Below are 20,591 nucleotides of genomic sequence, written 5' to 3'. Positions count from 1 at the left end.
AGTACACAAATCAAGTACTTGAGTAAAAGTACAGATACGTATAGTAAAATATTACTCCAGTAAAAGTAAAAGTACTCCTTTTTCAATCTTACTCAAGTGAAAGTACAAAAGTACTCAATTTTTTTTGTACTTAAGTAAAAAAGTACTGAAAGATAGATGTTTGCAATTTTATATAGGCTACTTAATTTAATGTTATATTAGCACATATTTTTTTATAATCCTACTGCTCAAAATACCTGGGATTTTTTCCAAAATAACCACTATATGGAGTCAAGATATATTTTTGTTGTTGATATGGACTACGCTGATTAGAGTAATGTTCACTGTGAAGCTTACACTGTGATGTACCTGAGAGAAAACAGAGATGACCATCTGATCTTCACCAGTAAGAACAAAGTAATTTAAAGTTTGTTTTACAGAACATCAAAGTTACAGTAAAGACCAAAAGTTTGGGCAGACCTCCTCATTCAAAGAGTTTTTTTTATTTTCATGACTATGAAGATTGTAGAGTCACACTGAAGGCATCAAGGGCTATTTGAGCAAGAAGGAGAGTGATGACCTGGCCTCCACAGTCACCGGACCTGAACCCAATCCAGATGGTTTAGGGGTGAGCGGGACCTCAGACAGAAGGCAAAAGGGCCAACAAGTGCTGAGCATCTCTCGGGGAACTCCTTCAAGACTGTTGGAAGACCATTTCAGGTGACGACCTCTTGAAGCTCATCAAGAGAAAGCCAAGAGTGTGCAAAGCAGTAATCAAAGCAAAAGGTGGCTACTTTGAAGAACCTACAATATGACATATTTTCAGTTGTTTCAAGCTTTTTTGTTATTAATATAATTCCATATATAATTCCACATGTGTTAATTCATAGTTTTGATGCCTTCAGTGTGAATCTACAATTTTCTTAGTCATAAAAATAAAGAAAACTCTTTGAATGAGAAAGTGTGTCCAAACTTTTGGTCTGTACTGTAACTTTATATATGACATGATAATAAGGCCTGAAGTTAGGAAGAACATATATAATTATATTTTCATAATTATTTTTTCCTTCTCAAACCTTGTCTATGGTTTAAAAACTACCCTGGCCAAACGGGGTGCATCTCTTCCCACTTTAATAATTACTGTAGTTACCATGTTCTGAACATCACATCCTTTCTTTTCTACCCAGATGTAATCTCTCTCTCTCTCTCTCTCTCTCTCTCTCTCTCTCTCTCTCTCTCTCTCTCTCTCTCTCTATATATATATATAGGTGGTTGAATAAAAATATTTGGACATTATAAAAATTACCTCAACTTAGCACCAACAAGCTTGTTAGCTAGACAGTTAGCATCAGCTAACAATATTGACTTATTTTCAGTACGGTTATGAATAAACATTCATGTCTGTCTAACGTTACTCGTCTAGTTAATCCAAACAATATACATATGTATAACGTTACTGTTGATAAACAATATAAAAACAGACGTCACAAAGGACATTTTAATAAAACTGTTAACATTATGGCAGCGGGGAATTTGAACGTGCATGAGTTATTGTATTTAATCTGTGTTATTTAAAGTTTTTTTTTTTTTTTTTCACCTAAAATTGATGTGTCTGCACTCGAGCATTTCAGTGGGCTTAAATAGATCACTCTTTACAACAGATTTAGTTCCCAAACAACTGAAAATTTTTACCTAAATATGATTTTCAGTTACAATAATTAATCAAATATTTCGACATTAATAACTTACTTTAAGCAACATCAGACGCACGCGCGCTCACAAGATCTCCCGGTTCTTACTTCTGGAGACTCGCACTAAACGGTTCATTTGAATCAGTGAGTGGTCGACTCCAGAACAGCTGCAATTGGATCATTCTAATTCCTAAACGAATCGTTTGGTGCGATTCGCGATCCGATTTAAAGGTTTATTTTGAAAAGACTCAGTTCATTCATGATGAATCAGACACCGCTTGCGTCTCGGAGCACGTGATATATTATAGGGAGTAACGATATGTTTTATGAAATGTAGTGAAGTAAAAAGTACGATTTTATGCTTCGGAATGTAGTGAAGTAAAAGTAAAAGTTACTCAAAATAAAATTACTCAAGTAAAGTACAGATACTTGAAAAATGTACTTAAGTACAGTAACGAAGTAAAGCTACTCCGTTACTGTCCACCACTGCGATGAAGCAGCCGAGCCGACAGCGAGTAAACATGTTTGATCAATTTAGCCTCTCAAATCAACGCTAATACTTTACTTGGCTACAATAAAATCAATAGATATAAAACACTTCAAGCATATCACACAGACAGTTAGTTTAATAAATGTTTACTTATTAAACCACATTAAGTAAAACAACATTTTCTGAGATACTGAGGCAGGCTCAGGCTGCTCGCAACAGCACACGCAAACAAGATGAGCAATGAGACCTTCATCTAAACAAATAAAATAAAATAAATTAAAAACAAACTTGCAGGTTATCATACCTTAAAAATGCACCACAGAACATGGCCATTTTTCCCATTAATTTCCAAAAGTTAAATGAAAATAAAGACCAATCAAACTAAAAGTTAGAACAGTCTCTTAAAGGGCATTGTGGAGAAAAAGAATAGCATCCACAGTGGAAGGTTTTAACCCAGTCCTTCTCTGATCTTAACTGACTGAACTTTGGCCATAAGAATATGGCCAGTTTGTGAAGTGGCTGGATGTGGATTTTCTTTATTATCCACTCAAGGTGTCATTGGCGGATAATTGCTTGGGAAGGAGTGTCCGACACATCTGGCTGGCAATGGTGTTTCAGCTTGTGAAGCCAGGGCACGATGAGGTTCAGTGTTGGGTATTTATCTCCCTCCAACTGCCTTTGTGCGTCGTAGAAAGGTCAAAGAAATTGCACCAGGGAAGCCAGCACATCCGGGGACACATCGTGTAGTCGCTGGCTCTGACCACGGCTCTGAAGTATCTCCTGTAACTCTGCGTAGACTGCCTCAATTGACTCCAGGGTGAGAAATACGGTGCTAAATCTGGTTTCTGCCATCTGTTTGACAGTTTTTGACAACCGGCTTGTCAGACCTGACTGCTTAATATATCGGACTAAAGCCTTGGCGGCCTGAAGGGTCTCTGCTACTTATGGGACTGCTTCTGAAAGCTCATCTGGGTTCAAGGTATGCCGAAGGACAGTGTTATACAGGTGGTTTTGACAGTCCAGGCGCCGGTATGGGCGAAGAGCAGCAACATAATTAGCGCCCTGATCGGTTACCCAGACAACGCAATTCATCACAGAGGCATCAAATCCAAGGACTGAGACTAATTGCAACTCTTTTCGAATATTGTCTGCTGTTTTGGCCTCGTTTGGGAAGCTTGTTGTAGTGAGTACCCTGCTCTTCATGTCATATTGTGGTGTGACATAGTGACATGTGATTGACATGTAGCTTATTTTCTGGTGATCATCCGTCCACATGTCAGTTGTCATGCCCACATTTATCAACGACATGACACCATTGATTTCTTCAACCACATCCCCTCTCTTAGCAGTTGCCAGTTCTTTGCACTTTCGAGAGACTGTGGTGGAGTCAGGGAGTAAACTTGTTGCTGAAAGACGTCCATGCGCTGTGCCTACATTTATTAGCTCTTGCGCTAACTGGATGAAACCATTCCCTGCCACCGTTTCAGATGACCGAAAGTCCTTACAACAGACATTCACACATTTATCTGGGATCAGTGATTTCACGCTAGAAGAAGTTGGTTTGGCAAGGAAATCACTCACACTCATTTGTTTGCTGCTGCTGGTTGGTCCGCTACCGATACATCCACCATGCTCAAAATGCCTTTGTATATGAGATGATCCCGTCTTCTTACTATCGTAGCTTAGCACAGCCTTGCAAATTGTACATTGTGCATAACCAGTTGACTCATAATTTAAGGTTGTAACGATTTGAAAAACAGACCATAAGTTTGCCTTTCCTCCGGTGTTTTTTTTACCGTTTTAAGTTGGCCATCTGCGATTTTTCTCTTAATAGTCTCCATTATTTGCACATGAGGTGAATTGTGGGTCGCGCTGATGGAACATCTTCTGTGTGCGTGCGTGCGTGAGACTGTCATGTCAATCATATGTCAGTGTAATTATCACATTATAAAAGTTATGAGGTTATGAAATGTCATTCTATGTTTGTTTTTCTATCGTCAACGTCAATTTCTCATTTTTTTTTATTAATGTCTAAAAATATAAAAAGAAGGATAACCCAAAAAAGGCCCGAGGCCCGGCCCGCATGTGAACTATGATGTGAAAATTGGCCCGAAGCCCAGCCCTAGGGGCGTAAATAAGTTGGGGCCCATCAGAGAGATCCAATAGTAGTGTTTAAATGAGGGAATCCAAAAATTGTAGTCCAGACAGGCAATGGGTCAACAATAACAAAAGCAGTCCAAAAACAAGAAACAAGAAAAACACTAGGGAACAAGAGAAAGCAGGGTGACATAAACCAAAGACTTTATGATAGAGTTGGGTCCGAGTCCACCTTTGTCGAGTACGAGTCAAGACCAAGTCCACAAACATCGAGTCCAAGTCCGAGTCCGAGTCCAAAAGGGGCCGAGTTGGACTCAAGTCCGAGTTCTTAAAGGCCGAGTCCGAGTCGAGTCCGCCCGAGTCCATGAAGTAATTAAATTAAAAAAGATTATAAATTGGTATTGTACATTTTTACATTCTATTAATATTTTAACCTTTCAACCCATTAAACCAATGGCAATATAAAAATGTAATAAAAAAATACCACTGTTACATCTAGTCATTGCCATTGAACATTTTTATTTTATGTCAACAGAACTAGTTTCCTATCAAAAAAGTTTTCAAAGGTTTTATTGTATTACAAGTGCATGAAAATACAAATGAACCTATTTTATTATTGTATCACACTATATTGTCCTCCAGTTAAAGATGACATTTCAGTTATTTAATGCCTCTCCCCCACATTTGACAGAGGTAAAGTGCAGCCAATGAGGAGATCCTTAATGATGACATTATGAATTTCTTGTTGTCTTGGAGAACTTGCATCATAAAGTTGCACTGCTTGTTTGGTCAGTTCTGGTCTTGCAAATCCTGCAATGCTGAGCTGTGCAGCATCTGTTGTTTGCTGCTGCTGTCTTTGGTACTTGGTTGCATCGGTTTTCGGATCACCAGTACACTGAACCGAAAACCGTTTCTTTCGGAGGCGTCCGATTTGAGAACCAATGAACTGATGATACTGCGCATGCGTGTAATTTTTCAAGTATTTTGTTAAACATCGGAAAGTGTGATAAAACTATATATATATATATATATACGTTTTTTTTTTTTTAAGATAGGGGCTACATGTTTCTAATCTGTATATTGTAGATTATGTATGGGCCAAAGGGGTTTTCAGGGAAGTTAGACAATAATTAAGACTCTAAAGACATGTTTAATATGAATAAGGGATGATTTATGAAATATCTGTACTGTATTTATAGTTAATGATGACAGATTCACAAACTGAGTTTGTAGTAAACAGAACATGAACATGAGTAGAGCAGCTGATGATACTGAACTGCAGCACGTGCCGGTGTCCTGACATTTTATCCTACCGTCAGATTTTCCTACCCGGGTTTTGAGCGATTCGTGTTCTCGAGTCAAGAACCGGTTGTATCAGTTTTCAGATCATCAGTAAACTGAACCGAAAACCGTTTCTTTCGGACGCGTCCGATTCGAGAACCGAGGAGCTGATGATACTGCGCATTCGTGATTCAGCGTGAAGCCGACTGACTCACAGCGCGTCTGAACCGAACTGATTCTTTTGGTGATTGATTCTGAACTGATTTTGTGCTAATGTAATGAGTGCGGGTGAACCGAGGGCTTGAATGAAGGGCAATCTGACAAAACGTAAGTTCATTTAATAACAAATACATCGCAATGGATTATGTATCCGGTGAACTGTTTTTTTTTTTTTTTTTCAACCGGTTTATTGAATCAAACCGTCCGAAAGAACCGGTTCGCGGAAAAGAATCGAACTTCCCATCACTAATCCACACTGATATCCAGTGAGTGGTGCGTGTGTTTCGTCTGCAAGCATGAGACTTCTGCCTGCCGGTGTGGTGCAGTAAAATGACAGAAGGGGAGACATTCATTAATTTATCATTTCAATTTTATGCTGGTTTTATTGTTACACGTGACGCGGACTCGACTGTACTCGGAATATTTTCCGAGTCCAAAATGTTCAAGTCCGTGTCAAGTCCGAGTACAAATTCACCCGAGTGCGTGACAAGTCCGAGTTCATTCAAAATTGGACTCGAGTCCGGACTCGAGTCCGAGTCCAAGTTCGAGTACCCCAACTCTACTTTATGAAACAGACCGTGTATATATGGAAAGATGAAAATGATGAAAGTGGAAACAGCTGAGTGCAATTAACAGGTGTGCAATTAGCAGTGATGAATCGGACAAAGGCTTGTGGGAAATGTAGTGCCTACAGTGGGGTGACTATGGGGAACTGAGACCACTAGTGGACACCCAGGGATACACAGACCAGACACTGTGACACTAACATAGCGAGTATTTAGCCTGGTTAAGAGACGTGGTGTGGATTTTCAAGAAGTCATAGATCAGAGGAATAGTATCATCACAGCCTGTGTCTGGATGGACAGTCAACTGTTTCCGGGCATTTCTTCAGGATTTTGAGGATTTATTATTATTTAGCTGTTTATAAGTCATAGCCGAGTGAGTTTAAAGGCAAAGATAACAACACAAGTTAGTTAAGCAACACAGTCAATTTTTTTTATTTAAGTTATTATAATTTTTTATTAAATTTTATAAAATTTCTTTAAAAAATTGCTGTTTGATTTAGTTTACCCAAATTTTATTATATTGGATTAACTATCAAACATCTACTAACATGTAATTAAGCCTGCCGTTATTCATGCATGAATCCATATGACTCCAGTTATAGGATAGCTCTTCATAAAATTAATAATTAGTTAACAATTTTAATAATCATTATTATTTAATGTATTAAGTATTACTTTTGGCATTTGGACATTATTATTCAGGTACCCTTATTGTAAAGTGATACCTATATCTGTATACTGAAAGAAATATAGTTAGCATTACACAAAACCTGATTGCAAACTAACACTTGGTATGTGAATTATCAGCTATTCTGTCCATTCAGTTTATTAATAGAACAAATAAATATCACATTGGACACAAAATGTTTATGTTTTGTTTGGATATTTACAAATCTTATTTATCTAAAGAGAGATATCATAAGCAATATGGTCTGTTAAAACATAAAAGTTTGGCTTGGAGCCAACAGAACATGAGACCACCAGGATGGAATAGACAGAACGAGAATCCACCAGGGTGGAGCCGGCGGACCCGGAGCCCACTAGGGTGGAGCCGGTGAAAATGGAGCCAACCTGGACAGAGCAGATGGAACTGGAGCCCACCAGGGTGAAGCAGATGGGGCCAGGACACATGGCAGGGACTTGGGCCTAGAGAAAGCAGAGACAGACAACACAGGCAGTGCATTCATGGTCAAAGGGACTGAGGCATTGACAGCCGAGACGGCCTCCATAGCCATGAAGGGACAGAATGGAAGTTCATAGACAGCCTCCATAGCCGTGACAGGACGAGAGTTCATGGGTGGGAAACTCTCGAGGTTCTGTAGTGGATGCCACCACCTCTGGAAGTTCTACAGTGGTACCCAAAGAAAACAGGGGGAGTTTATTAATAATTCCTTCAACAGTGACATGAGTTGAAAGTGAGTTGCTGGGCACCACCACGCAAGGAACTGAAGCGAGCGCCGCCACCTTGGAAGGTTCTGCAGCATGTGCCGCCACCTTTGGATAAACTGCAGCAGAAGCCATCTACTCCATCTAGCAAGCACCACTACCTCAGAAAGTTCTGCAGCATTAGCTGCCACCTCTGGAGAAATCATTGTGGATGCCACCATCTCTAGAGTTTCAGTAGTGGTGTACGCAGCCCAAATGCAACATAAAGCAATCCCCATCATGGGAAGCACTTCAGACTGGGGAATTAGTTCCTGAACAGGAGGGGTTGAGCAAGCTGGTATAGGGATACCAGCTGCTCTTACTGACAACGGCGGTGGATCCTCCATGCTGGATGCCAGTCTGTGATACCGAAGAGCTGACCACCTGACTCTGAACGATCCGTTGTGATGAGACTCTGGAAGTACAGCTGAGATGTGACGAGACTCTGGAAGACCAACTGTGACTTGACTTGACTCGTGAAGATCAGCTGTGGCAGCCATTTTGCAAACGTGCTCCACCGTTACTGTCATTTTGCGCTTGTGCTCTAGTGTGGCTGCCATTATATGAGTGAGTGCGGTGGTGCGTTCTTCCTCCACGACACCCTCAGTGAATGAAAAGCCAACAGTCAACAAAGAATAATCCATAAACTGAGAGAGTGATGAGCATGGATCCTCCCATCTAAGCTTAGACTGGAGGTTAGTTATTGCCATCAAAAAAAAACTTTATCAAAAGACAGTCCGGTAAATCTAAATAGTGTGCGATTGCTAAATATTCTCAAATATAGTTCTCCAGTGATGCTGGACCCTGCCTAAAGGGTAACAAAATTTGCTTGTGTGGCAGAGTATTCTGTAATGGGGCTGACGAGACGTGAGACTTGTGCAGATCCATGTGCAAGCTTTTATTGGAAAGAGACGTGGTCATAACAGGCCTGGGTCAAATAATGGCAAATGGGTATATAGAGAAAAAGACACAAGAATAATCCTAGGGCAAGCGTTGGTCTACGATGAATAAACAATATCCAGAGGGCTAAGCAAGAGGGGTATCCAGAATCCAGAGCAAAGCGTCAAAACATGAGTAACAGGGAAAAGCAAGAAAAAGACTAAACTATGAATACTATAAACTGAAACAGGATCATGAAAACTATAAACTAAAACAAGACTATGAAAACTAGAAACTAAGACAAGATTATGAAAACAAACACAGAATGGCTTGGTATTGCAGCTATTGCTAGAGGAGGGATATGTGCAGAACAATACTTGGCAGTGAGTGAGAAGCAGTCCAATCGGTATCAGGGGCACAGCCTTACGATGGTTCAGCTCTAGGGGTATAACAATACACGTATTCGTATTGAACCGTTCGTTGGACTAATTAATTATATTTGGAAAATAAATAAAAAAATGTGAAATATAATGAGACATGGTAGACCAATAACCCAAACGACGTAACTGGCAACGCCCCTGACACCCCCGAAGAAGAAAAAAAACACCAACTTATATGTTTATGTTAGGCTACTCAGTCTGGCGCTTACTCACACAGTAAGCGCTGAAGGCTCGTGCAAAATGGCCAATGCGTTTAACAGACCAGAAATAGAAGGTCCTCCAATAACCAACAGGTCTCCACCTACTTGCTCTTGGCATAGTGCAGCGCAAATCGCGTTGTATCTGAAGGGCAATGCTGAGCCCAGGGTCCAGCGCCGCACATACCGCGTCCTGTGTAAAAGACCCTTTAGCCATTTTGCAACGAGCCTTCAGCACGTACTGAGTGAGCGAGCGCACTCTGTAGTGGAAAACGCAGGTTTTAAGAACATGCTTAATGTAATTGAGCCCCGTTAGCCTACAATATTCCTTCACGGGCCCATTTCAGCCAGACCATAATTCCTGCTTTGTTCCAAAAAACATGAGCCCTATAGAGAACCAATTGAGTAAAAACACACTCAATTTAAAGAGTTATAGAGTTCCATATAAAAAGTTACATCTTTGTATTTGTACATAACTACTAAAACAATATAACATTTTCATTTTTTTTATAAGGAGCTGTTTTTGTTTTATACAGTATGCTGCTAAGAAAACACAATAGAAGATGGGTAAAGAATAGCTCCATCGTTGTTCAATGTAAAAAAACAAAAAACAAAAACATACCTTGTTAGTTTTAATAAATAAAACATTTTTTAAAAAAATCAAGGAAATTTATCTGCCAATTTTTTTCTTTTTGCTGTATCTAAAATGTACCGAACCGTACCGAACCGAACTGTGACACCAGTGAATCGTATCGAACCGAACCGTGAATTTTGTGAACCGTTACACCCCTATTCAGCTCATATCTCAAAGAATAGTTATTTTTCTGTAGAGCTAGGCAAGTTTTCCTCATCACCTGCCCCAAATTATTAGTGGAGTACCTAAAAAATTATTTATTAATTATTATAATTAATTATTTATTTATCACGTTGTTTCAATTATTTTTTTTATTAAGTTGACACAACTTGCAGTTACTGAATTTGTTCATTCAACTAAAAAAAATAAGTTTTCAGTGTCTCAACTAGTTTGAAAGTTGACTGAACTAGATGATTTGTACTCACAACTTTAAAAAATGTGTTGACTCAATTCAATAGTAATATGTTCTCACCATCATTTAATCGCAAGATCTCGTCATTCTTGTGAAGGCTGTTGAAGATAGAAGATGTTCGTTAGTCATACTAGTCAGGTTCTCCTTAAAGTTTGGACATTTGATAAGAATACAACTTTGGTAAGTAAAATATTCGTATCTATTGGCTTAAAGTGTAAAATTACATTTGTTGTCTCAGAAAGGTAAGAATGGTCTAAAGAGTCATATTTTCTGTATGTAAGTTACTGTATGCAAATGTTCGTAACGAATGAGCACCATAAATGAGAACCTCCCTCAGAGTTATTTTGGAGCGCTTAACTTAACGTTAAATTTGTTATCGCTGACATAAGCTTGTTTCAGTTGATTTTTTACAGTCTAGGTTCAGATGAAGTTCTGAAGGTAACGTTACAAACTCTTCTTTCAGTTTTCTGAAGTAACGTAACATTAGTCATTTGAGTGCCTCACCAGATCTCAGTGTAATGCTGCATGAATATCTGTTAATATACAGTATGTGGTGAATATACGGTCGTAAGTAAATTGCATACGTTCAGATCTATATATTTTAGAATAAAAATAATAATAGCATATATCTTGTATTAATAGTTATGCAATAACGATCGACACATTAAATTTCCTTTTATTGTGTCATAATTCTGTGTTGTGTCATTTAAAGGGGGGGTGAAATGCTCGTTTTCACTCAATATCCTGTTAATCTTGAGTACCTATAGAGTAGTACTGCATCCTTCATAACTCCAAAAAGTCTTTAGTTTTATTATATTCATAAGAGAAAGATAGTCTGTACCGATTTTTCCCAGAAAAACATGACCGACTGGAGGCGTGACGTGTGGGCGGAGCTAAAGAATCATGAGCGCCAGTAGGCTTTTGCGTTGAGAGCGTTTGGAAGCTGTGATATTACCCAGAGCCGTTGAAAAACATATTTAACGACTCTGACATTACATTGAGGAAAAAACCATCTTCCAAAATAAACCATGGCTAACATTCAGATTCAGCCGTTTATTTATGATCCAGAATCAGATCCCGAGGCTGAAACTGAACGAGAGCAGTAGCAGCAGCAACGACTCGCTCCGAGCGGGGCTCGAACCCGGGTCTCCGATGGGAGGCGGACGCACTAACAAGGAGGCAGAGATATTTTAAGCAGTTTTACTCACCGCCTGCGGTTCCAACACACGATCGTGACCCTTTTTCGTTGGGATTGCATCATCCTTAAGAAATAAACGATACGCAAATCCGTCATCAAACTGGGCCTTGTTTGTAAAACAAGCATCTTCGAAATGCAGGGAACAAGCACAAACACTTGCACAACTCCGTTAATGCTTTGTAAAAATAAACTCCATCCACTGGTCCCTTAATGCTGTTTTTCTTTGGTTATCTGTGCAGGTTTGTCTTGCCCTGGCAACCAAAAACACTACTTTTGTGACATTTCGCGAGGCTCTCGCTCTGATCAGTGATTGTCTGTGCTCAGCCTCTTTCTGCTCTGCTATACGGGAGCGCGCGCTCTTCCGGCAGATGTGCCCTTAGCACCCATATAAGGAAATTCCGCTCCATCTAACGTCACACAGAGCCATACTCGAAAAAAACTTTCCGAAACTTGTGACAAACCGGAAGGAGTATTTTTGGAACAGAAATGACTGAAGATCAGCACAGAATTCAATAATCCTGTGGATGGACCGCAACGAGTCCTTTTGAATTTGTTTCCATTCAAAATGTTATCCAGACATAATGGAAATGACATTTTCATTGTAGAGCTTGGACAAAGTTGTAAGTAAATGTATTTATTTATAAATGCACATTTATTGGAGTTTATATGCTGTAACAGTGTCATGAACTGTACAAGGTTTTAATGGGTGTAGTTTTCTTCCTCACCACCAGGGGGTCATAGTGTGCTCCATGGGTGCTATAAAAGCTGAGGAAGTAGTAGAGTGAGATAGAGGGAAGAGTCGAAAAATGGCGGAAGGAGGAGCGGAGTGGGGAGACACGTCGGATGATGATAATGGTCAAAATATGGAGTATCAGGAAGTAAGATACAATAAAAGGAAAGAAAAAAAAAGAGTAGTTTGGGTGATGGATCTGATTGTGAACAAACAAAACATACGAGAAGTGAAGCTATTAAAGAGATGTCAGGAAAAGAAATCAAAGTGATTATTACGTTTGCTAAGCAGACAGAACAGCAAGCCCATCCTGTCAAATTATCAAAAATAATCGAGAAAGACATAGGAGTAGTGAAAGCTGTATCTTGTCTTAGCAATGGAAGAATAATGATTAAATGCATGGATCAGAAGCAGAAGGAAAAAATAATGACGATGAAAATGCTAGAAGGGGCACGGATAACGTGCACAGAAATAGGCAATAAAGTTCAAGGTGTTATTTCGGGAGTACCTCTTAATGTAAGTATGGATGATATCAAAGGCAGTCTGAGTGGAGGCACAGTCATTTCTGCTAGAAGGCTACAGATGTGGAAAGACAATAAAAAATGTGAAAGCATGAGCGTGATGATACAGTTTGAAGGGAATAATCTGCCAATAAGAGTAACACTAGGATTTGTAAGCTTCTCAGTGAGAGAGTATGTAGCTCCGCCTTTAAGGTGCTTCAAATGCCAACGCATGGGTCATATTGCTAGTGTCTGTAAAGGGAAAAAGCGTTGTGCAAAATGTGGGGGAGAACATGATTATGGAAAGTGTGAGGAAGGTGCAGAGATAAAATGTTGTAATTGCGGGGGAAGACACAGTGCAGCATATGCAGGATGCCCAGTACAACAAGAAGCCAGTGCAGTACGAAAAATAAAAACAGTACAACATTTAACATATGCGGAAGCAACTCCAAAGGTGAAAGGTGCAGTAGAAACAAAAAGGACTAATGTGCAAGGAACCATGGCAGAATCCTCTCCTCAGAAAGATGTAAATGATGTGAGAAATAAACCAGATCAACATGTTGTGATGAACAAAATAGATTTTGTGGCTTTATTTGTGCGGTTGTTAATGGTACCTCGCAAGCGGAAAGGAAGTCAGATAAGATAAAGATTATTGTTGGGTGTGCTAATAAGTTTCTGAAGTTAGCAGGTGTTACAGCAGAGGAAGTCCATGAGATTTTGAAAGCTAAGGAAGGTAATGTTGCTTTGGATATGACTCAGAAAAATACTTAGGTATTTGTCTTTCCTATTACTACATTGGAACGCCAGGAGCTTAATATCAAATGGGCAAGGTTTTAAAAAACATCGTAGAAATGGGAAAATTGCCAGATATCATGTGTATTCAGGAGACATGGTTAAATAGCTCCTTGGATTTTAAGATTTATGGATATGTAGTTGAAAGGAAAGACAGAGAAGATGGAAGAGGTGGAGGATGTGCAACATTTATTAAAGAGAGCATAGCATATAAAAGAGTATTCACAAGTAAAAGTTTAGAATGTGTAACCATAGAAGTATTGGGAAAACATGAAGGAATCAGAATTACAAATTTCTACAATCCATGTAAAGAAATAAGTAATGCTATATTAAAAGAAATGATGGGCAATATTCAGGGCAAATTTATCATATGTGGGGATTTTAATGCACATAATGGTCTTTGGGGTAGTAAGAATACAGATAACAATGGGGTAATCATAGAAGAATTTATGGAAGAAAACTCACTAGTGTCCTTGAATGATGGGAAACCAACAAGAATGGATATAGTAAAAGGTGGTATGTCATGTTTGGATCTGACAATAATGTCAGCAGCTTTAGCTGGTAAGTGTACTTGGAGTGTACTTGACGATAACTTGGGCAGCGATCCTTGGCCTGTAATATGTGAGATCCAGAGTACAGTTCAAAAGGAAAATATGGGTCAACTTGCAAGATGGTGATTTAGGCGGGCAAATTGGGAGGAGTTTTATATGTTGTGTGAAGAAAATTTCAGAAATATTAAGATGGAAGGAAATATTGAAGAGAAATATAATAAGGTAGTAGGAGGAATAATTTCTGCACCAAATCAGACTATACCATTAATAACAGGTAATGGAAAGAAAAAGAAAAATGTGCCATGGTGGTCTGAAGAGTGCTCAGTGGCAGTGAAAGAGAGGAATAAGGCATTCCGGATTTTAAAAAGAGTAATAACTCAAGATACCGTAATAGAATATCAGAAAAAAAGGGCTACTGCAAGGAAGGTAATTAAAAGCGCAAAGACAAAGGCTTGGCAGGAATTCTGTAATACAATTGGGAGAGAAACTGGAATGAATGTGGTTTGGAGAATGATTAGGAAAATTAATGGTGTTAATAGTTGTAAGAAGATTCCTGTAATTGAAGAGGAAGGGAAAGTGGCCAAAACAAATAAAGAGAAGACAGAAGTTCTAGCTAAAACTTCCATAGTCCATAGTATTGAAAATTTAAGTGACAAATTTTTGAATAGAAGAAAGGAATTAAGCAGAATATATGAGAATGTTCGTGTGAAAAAGCAAGGAGCTGAAAATAGTTATGGATGAGGAGTTTAATGCTTTTGAGTTAAAAATAGCTATTAACAACTCAAGGAATACAACTCCAGGGAAAGACATGATTACTTACAGTATGCTAAAAAATTTTACCAGAGATAGCAATTAAAACAATGTTGGATTTATATAAGCATATATGGAATGAAGGTTATTTATCCAAAGATTGGAAAAGTGCAATAGTAATACCAGTAGTGAAACCAGGTAAGGATGCAACAAAATCTAATAGCTACAGGCCAATCACTCTTAAATCTACATTATGTAAAGTAATGGAGAAAATGTTAGTAAGAAGATTTAATTATTTTCTGGAAAATAAATATTTACACCAGTTCAGTGTGGTTTTAGGGAAAAAAGAACAACAATGGATGCTCTTTTGAACGTACATTTCGGGTAAGAATAGGTGAAGAAACATCAGCATCATATGGTATCCTGAATGGTACCCCACAAGGAAGGGTGATTAGCCCAATTTTATTTTATTTAATGATCAATGATATATTTGAAAAAGTTTAACTAAAAGTTCACTTAACTTAATATATTATGTTGATTAAACATGCACAAAAGTTTGTACAACTAAATTGACCTTTAAGCTGAGCAAACTCAAAAATCTGAAGTTTGTTGCCTTAAAATTTTAAGTTTGGCTACCAACTTCAACAGATTTTTTAGTTTACTCAACTTAAAGGTCAATTAGTTGTTTACAAAACCTGATAGTTGAAGTTGCTTTAAAAAAAAAAAGTTGAAAACTTCAAAAAGGTTTTTGAGCTCTCAACTTTTTTTTTTGGTTTTTACAGTGCAGCTTCAGAACTTTAGGTTTTACTCAAGAAGTTTAAAGTTAAGCACAAAACTGCCAATCCAATATGAGTGAATTAATTTGTTATATGCTACTCAGTACAACATTGGTCTTCAAAATAATCTTTAAATGGACAGAATCAAATTTTTTTTTTCATCAATATGATTATTTTTTTTTTTGTAGAACAGCAAGTTTAAATCACAAACCAAATCAAGTAATTTCATTCGCAATAAAATTAATTACAATAGAACTTTTTTTTTCAAGTTAAGAGCTTATTTGTCACATTTGTGTTGCAAAATTAAAAACTTCTACACAGTTTTTATTTGATGCTTTTCCAATTAAATTAACTATCACAAAATTCAAGTCCAAAATAATGTGCAAAAATAACAACGGGTCCAGTCAAAAATGTATTGGCTTTCATATCTGCCCTTCATATCTATCACAAGCAATATAAAATTAACTGCAATGGTGATAAAAGTGTGTGCATAACAACAGTTTGTGGCTCGCTGTCTTTTGGTTCTGCATTTTGAATAATGATATTTGCTTTAAAGTCTGTAATGGAAAAGCTGCAATGTTTTTGACTTCTGTGATCATGAAGTTTCATGATTTTTTTTAAATGGCTCCATATATGTTTGGAGTAATAGGGTGTTTTACAAATTTCCTTAAAGTCACACAATTCACCATTCAATGTTAAGTGACTCTCACGTGAAGATAAGGTGAGACTTCAACCAGTGGTTTTAAAGGAGCAGATGCAATCTGTGTAGAGGCAGGGTAGTTGGCAGTATCTTCCCTGGTAGTGGCACAATTGGTCATGTTTCAAAAGGACCTCCTGGGCAGGGTGTTCAAATCTGCATATCTTGCACTGCATCAACCTAATCAAAAAAAAAAAAAAAAAAAAAAAAAAAATACAATAACGTTAGAACTAATTATTTTGGCAACAACATATGATTTTATTTTATTTTTTAACACCAGGGATACATTAATTAATTGCTAGAGAACAATATAAAATAATAACTTAAAGGGATAGTTCACCCAAAAATCATAATTTATGTTATTAATAACTCACCCTCATGTCGTTCCAAACCAGTAAGACCTCTATTTATCTTCAGGACACAGTTTAAGATATTTTAGATTTAGATTCCATGTGACATCAGAGGGTCAGTTAGAATTTTTTAAAGCATCAAGAATACATTTTGGTCCAAAAACAGCAAAAACTACGACTTTATTCAGCATTGTCTTCTCTTCCGTGTCTGTTATGAGAGAATTCAAAACAAAGCAGTTCGTCATATCCGGTTTGCGAACGAATCATTCGATGTAACCAGATCTTTTTGAACCAGTTCACCAAATCGAACTGAATCGTTTTAAACGGGTCGCGTCTCCAATAAGCATTAATCCACAAATTACTTAAAGACGCAATATGTAATTTTTCTGCTTTAAAAATAGCAGAAATCACTATATCTACGTTATATATATTTTTTAGTTGTGTACTTAAATCATCCAGACAGTTTCCACGAACTTTCAAATCCGGAGAAAATTATAGTTTAATTAGAAGACACGGCTAGTTTATCTAAGTTCCTGCGGAACCACCAAATACAAAGGTGAACAGAAACAAAGACGAGACGAAGAAGAAAAAGTAGTAGCCTTGATTGAGACTATTATATTTTATATTCATATTCGTATTTAAACCTCAATCAATAACTTAGTTATGGATCATGATTATGCTTTGCCTGCACGTTCTGTGAATCACAAACGCACGGGTGAAATAAATGACCCGAGATGGTTTTGGGACAACAGAAGCAACAAGACACGGGTAAATATTGGATTTGCATTTCCAAGATAGAGAGAGCTTTGTGACAAGCTGAAACTACAGAGAGATGCCGAACTCGCTTGCATTTTACAGTTAAAGGCAAGGTGATGAGTAGACTGAAGTAGTGCTCAGGTGGTTGTGCTGTGGGATGTGTTTCCCATACATTTATTTATTTTTGGAGACTAAGTTAGGTCCACAAAAGCGCTCATGCTCAGTAACGTTTGTTTCTGTTGTTGCCGTTGAAACCGTCTATATCTTTCCTTTCGAAAAGACGTGATTGTCAAAATACTAAGTTAGAATGAGTGAGGAATGATAGGGAGCGACAGAGCGCGTATTCCAATGAACAACAACTCCCATGAGCCTTACGCTCTTTCCCGACGTCATCAAAGTACGTCTTATGTTATTATTTTGATTAAGTGACCCCTGGTGGCCAAAAATTCCATACTGCGCGTTTAAGCTGTTAACTTTGTTAATGTGGCTGACACTCCCTCTGAGTTCAAACAAACCAATATCCCGGAGTAATTCATTTACTCAAACAGTACACTGACTGATTCAGCGTGACTCAAACCGACACACAGAGCGCCTGAACTGATTCTTTTGGTGACTGATTCTGAACTGATTCTGTGCTAATGTTATGAGTGCGGGTAAACCGAAGGCTTGCAGTCGTCACCAATGACGTCATTACATAGAGCGCAAAAGAAACAGTGAACCGTTTTTTTTTTCAACCGGTTTATGGAATCAAACTGTCCGAAATAACTACTGGTGATCCGAAAACCGACAAGTCAATGTTTTGTTTGTTATCTGGCTCGGCTCGGTGTTCATCTTCAGGTCTCTCTTTACAGCAGTTCAGTCAGTGTACTGTTTGAGTAAATGAATTACTCCGGGATATTGGTTTGTTCTGACTCAGAGGGAGTGTCAGTCACATTAAAAAGTTATTGGAGACGCGAACCGTTTTAAACAATTCAGTTCGATTTGGTGAACTGGTTCAAAAAGATCCGGTTACATCGAATGATTCATTCACGAAACAGATATCACAAACTGCTTTGTTTTTAACTCTCTCTCACAACAGACACGGAAGAGAAGACAATGCTGAATAAAGTAATAGTTTTTGCTATTTTTGGACCAAAATGTATTTTCGATGCATCAAAAAATTCTAACTGACCCTATGATGTCACATGGACTACTTTTATGATGTTTTTCTTACCTTTCCGGACATGCACAGTAGACCGTTCACACAGCTTCAATAGAGGGACTGAGAGCTCTAAAGGGCTAAAGGACTAAATCTAAAATATCTTAAATGGAGGTCTCACGGGTTTGGAACGACATGAGAGTGAGTTATTAATGACATAATTATGATTTTTGGGTGAACTATCCCTTTAAAGTACTAAAAGCAAGCAAGTTGGTTAAATGAATATAAAAAAAAACTATGAATTTAAGCTTTAAAATAGCTCTTAAGTTATTTGCATTTTTAAAACATACAGATTTATAGCACGCCAAGCAAACATAGGCACATAAATTTAAAAGAAGTTAAAAGAAGAAAATACATCTATGAGACGAAAACACACAAGCTTATCTTATACGGTTACATTGGTTTTAAAAAAAATAAATTATTAATGCACTTATAACTTAACCTTATTCAAAACTCAAAGACACCCACACAACTGTACAGAATGAACATATTATAAACAAATAAAGAAAACTCTATATCCTCAACAATAATTAAATCCCTTTACTTAATATTTATAAAACACTGCTTACCTAAGTCATGATACTGTCGGGAAAAAAGCCACCGAATGACTTAAAGACTTCTCGAAGACAAAGCAGGTTGAACTGACCAGTTTGGAGCCACCTAAGTTAAGCAGTTGTACAGAAGCACATATTGTGAACAAATACATTCAGACCTTACTTTTAATTATTCTAATAGCCTGCACAGAACATTACCTGCCAGAGCTATTGCACCGCGAGGAAAAAAAACCTCACGCTCGTCTGACTCTTCTCATGCAACTCGAAGACAAAGCATTAAAACTGAAATGACTAACTTGCCGCCACCTACACCGTTGTAAAGATGTGCATATTGTGAACAAATTTCATTTAAATCATGGCTTAAATTGATACACAAAGAACCACCGCTTACCGGAGTGATAACAATGACGGACCAACGTTAACTGGGCGCCGCCTAGGGCAACTCTAAAACGGCATACAAAATCACATATTTTGAACAAACACATTTCAACTCTTATGGTAAATATTATATAAAGAACAGCACCTACCGGAGAGATTAATTTACACTGTCAGGCAGAAATAATAGGCGACGTCTGACCTGAGGCAACAATAAGACCAGGCAGGAAAATTTAACTGACTAACTTGCCGCCACCTATGTTGTACAAAAGTGCATATTGTGAATAAACTTCATTTAAATCATATCGTGAATTCATAAACATAAACTACACATACCAGAGCGATCACAATAAGGGAATAAACAGAGACCGCTTAAGGTGACTCGAAAATGAAACAGGAGAAATTAAAATGGCGTCGTTTATAAAAAAGCATTCGAACTGCGCATGCTCATCAGCCTTCGTGGGCAATATTAATAACCAACTTAAAGTTGTTAGTTGTTCTAACTTGAAATATTAATTTGGTGTAACAAATTGATCTAAATTCCTATTCAACTTACATTTCTGTGTTGTCTCAACTTTTTTAATGTTAAATTGTTGAATTAACTTTATAAACTGAGTTTGCAAAACAAAATGTAAGTTGGATTTTTTACAGTGAACTGCCACCTTGCACCTTCCATTATCATTTTTAAATCTAGGTTGAAAACTTATCTTTTCTCCTTAGCATTTTAATTTCTCTTGTATTATATGTCTTGTTTGATTCTCTTCTCCGTTTCCTTCTCACTTTAAATTTGATTTTACATTGTTCAGCACTTTGGATAGCTTTGCTATATTTAATGTGCTATATAAATAAAATGTACTTATAAAGTGTGTCTGATGATTGTGTTGTGCTGTGTGTGTGTGTGTGTGTGTGTGTGTGTGTGTGTGCGCGTGTGTGTGTGATTGTTATCATGTGAACTTGTGATTGGTGCAATGGATGATGGGAAATGTAGTCCAGGGAGTACTGTGTAGTGTGAAAGTCTGTGTGGTGAAGTAACAGCAGTTCAAAGACAATCAAC

General features: G+C 37.7%; 1 long non-coding RNA gene across 1 annotated transcript; it reads right to left on the bottom strand.

The window, feature by feature from the left end:
• Positions 1 to 15,590: 15,590 nt before the first annotated feature.
• LOC127986030 (uncharacterized) lies at positions 15,591 to 20,184 on the bottom strand. The gene is made up of 4 exons (XR_008160735.1): positions 19,874 to 20,184; positions 19,361 to 19,793; positions 19,178 to 19,268; positions 15,591 to 16,484 (listed from the first exon to the last, which is right to left on the bottom strand). It is a non-coding gene; the product is annotated as an uncharacterized LOC127986030 (long non-coding RNA).
• Positions 20,185 to 20,591: the final 407 nt, after the last annotated feature.

The sequence above is a fragment of the Carassius gibelio genome, chromosome B21 (genome assembly GCF_023724105.1).
Source record: "Carassius gibelio isolate Cgi1373 ecotype wild population from Czech Republic chromosome B21, carGib1.2-hapl.c, whole genome shotgun sequence".
Taxonomy (NCBI): domain Eukaryota; kingdom Metazoa; phylum Chordata; class Actinopteri; order Cypriniformes; family Cyprinidae; genus Carassius; species Carassius gibelio.
The sequence above is the reverse complement of the archived record's forward strand: the minus strand, read 5'-3'. Positions and strand labels throughout refer to the sequence as shown.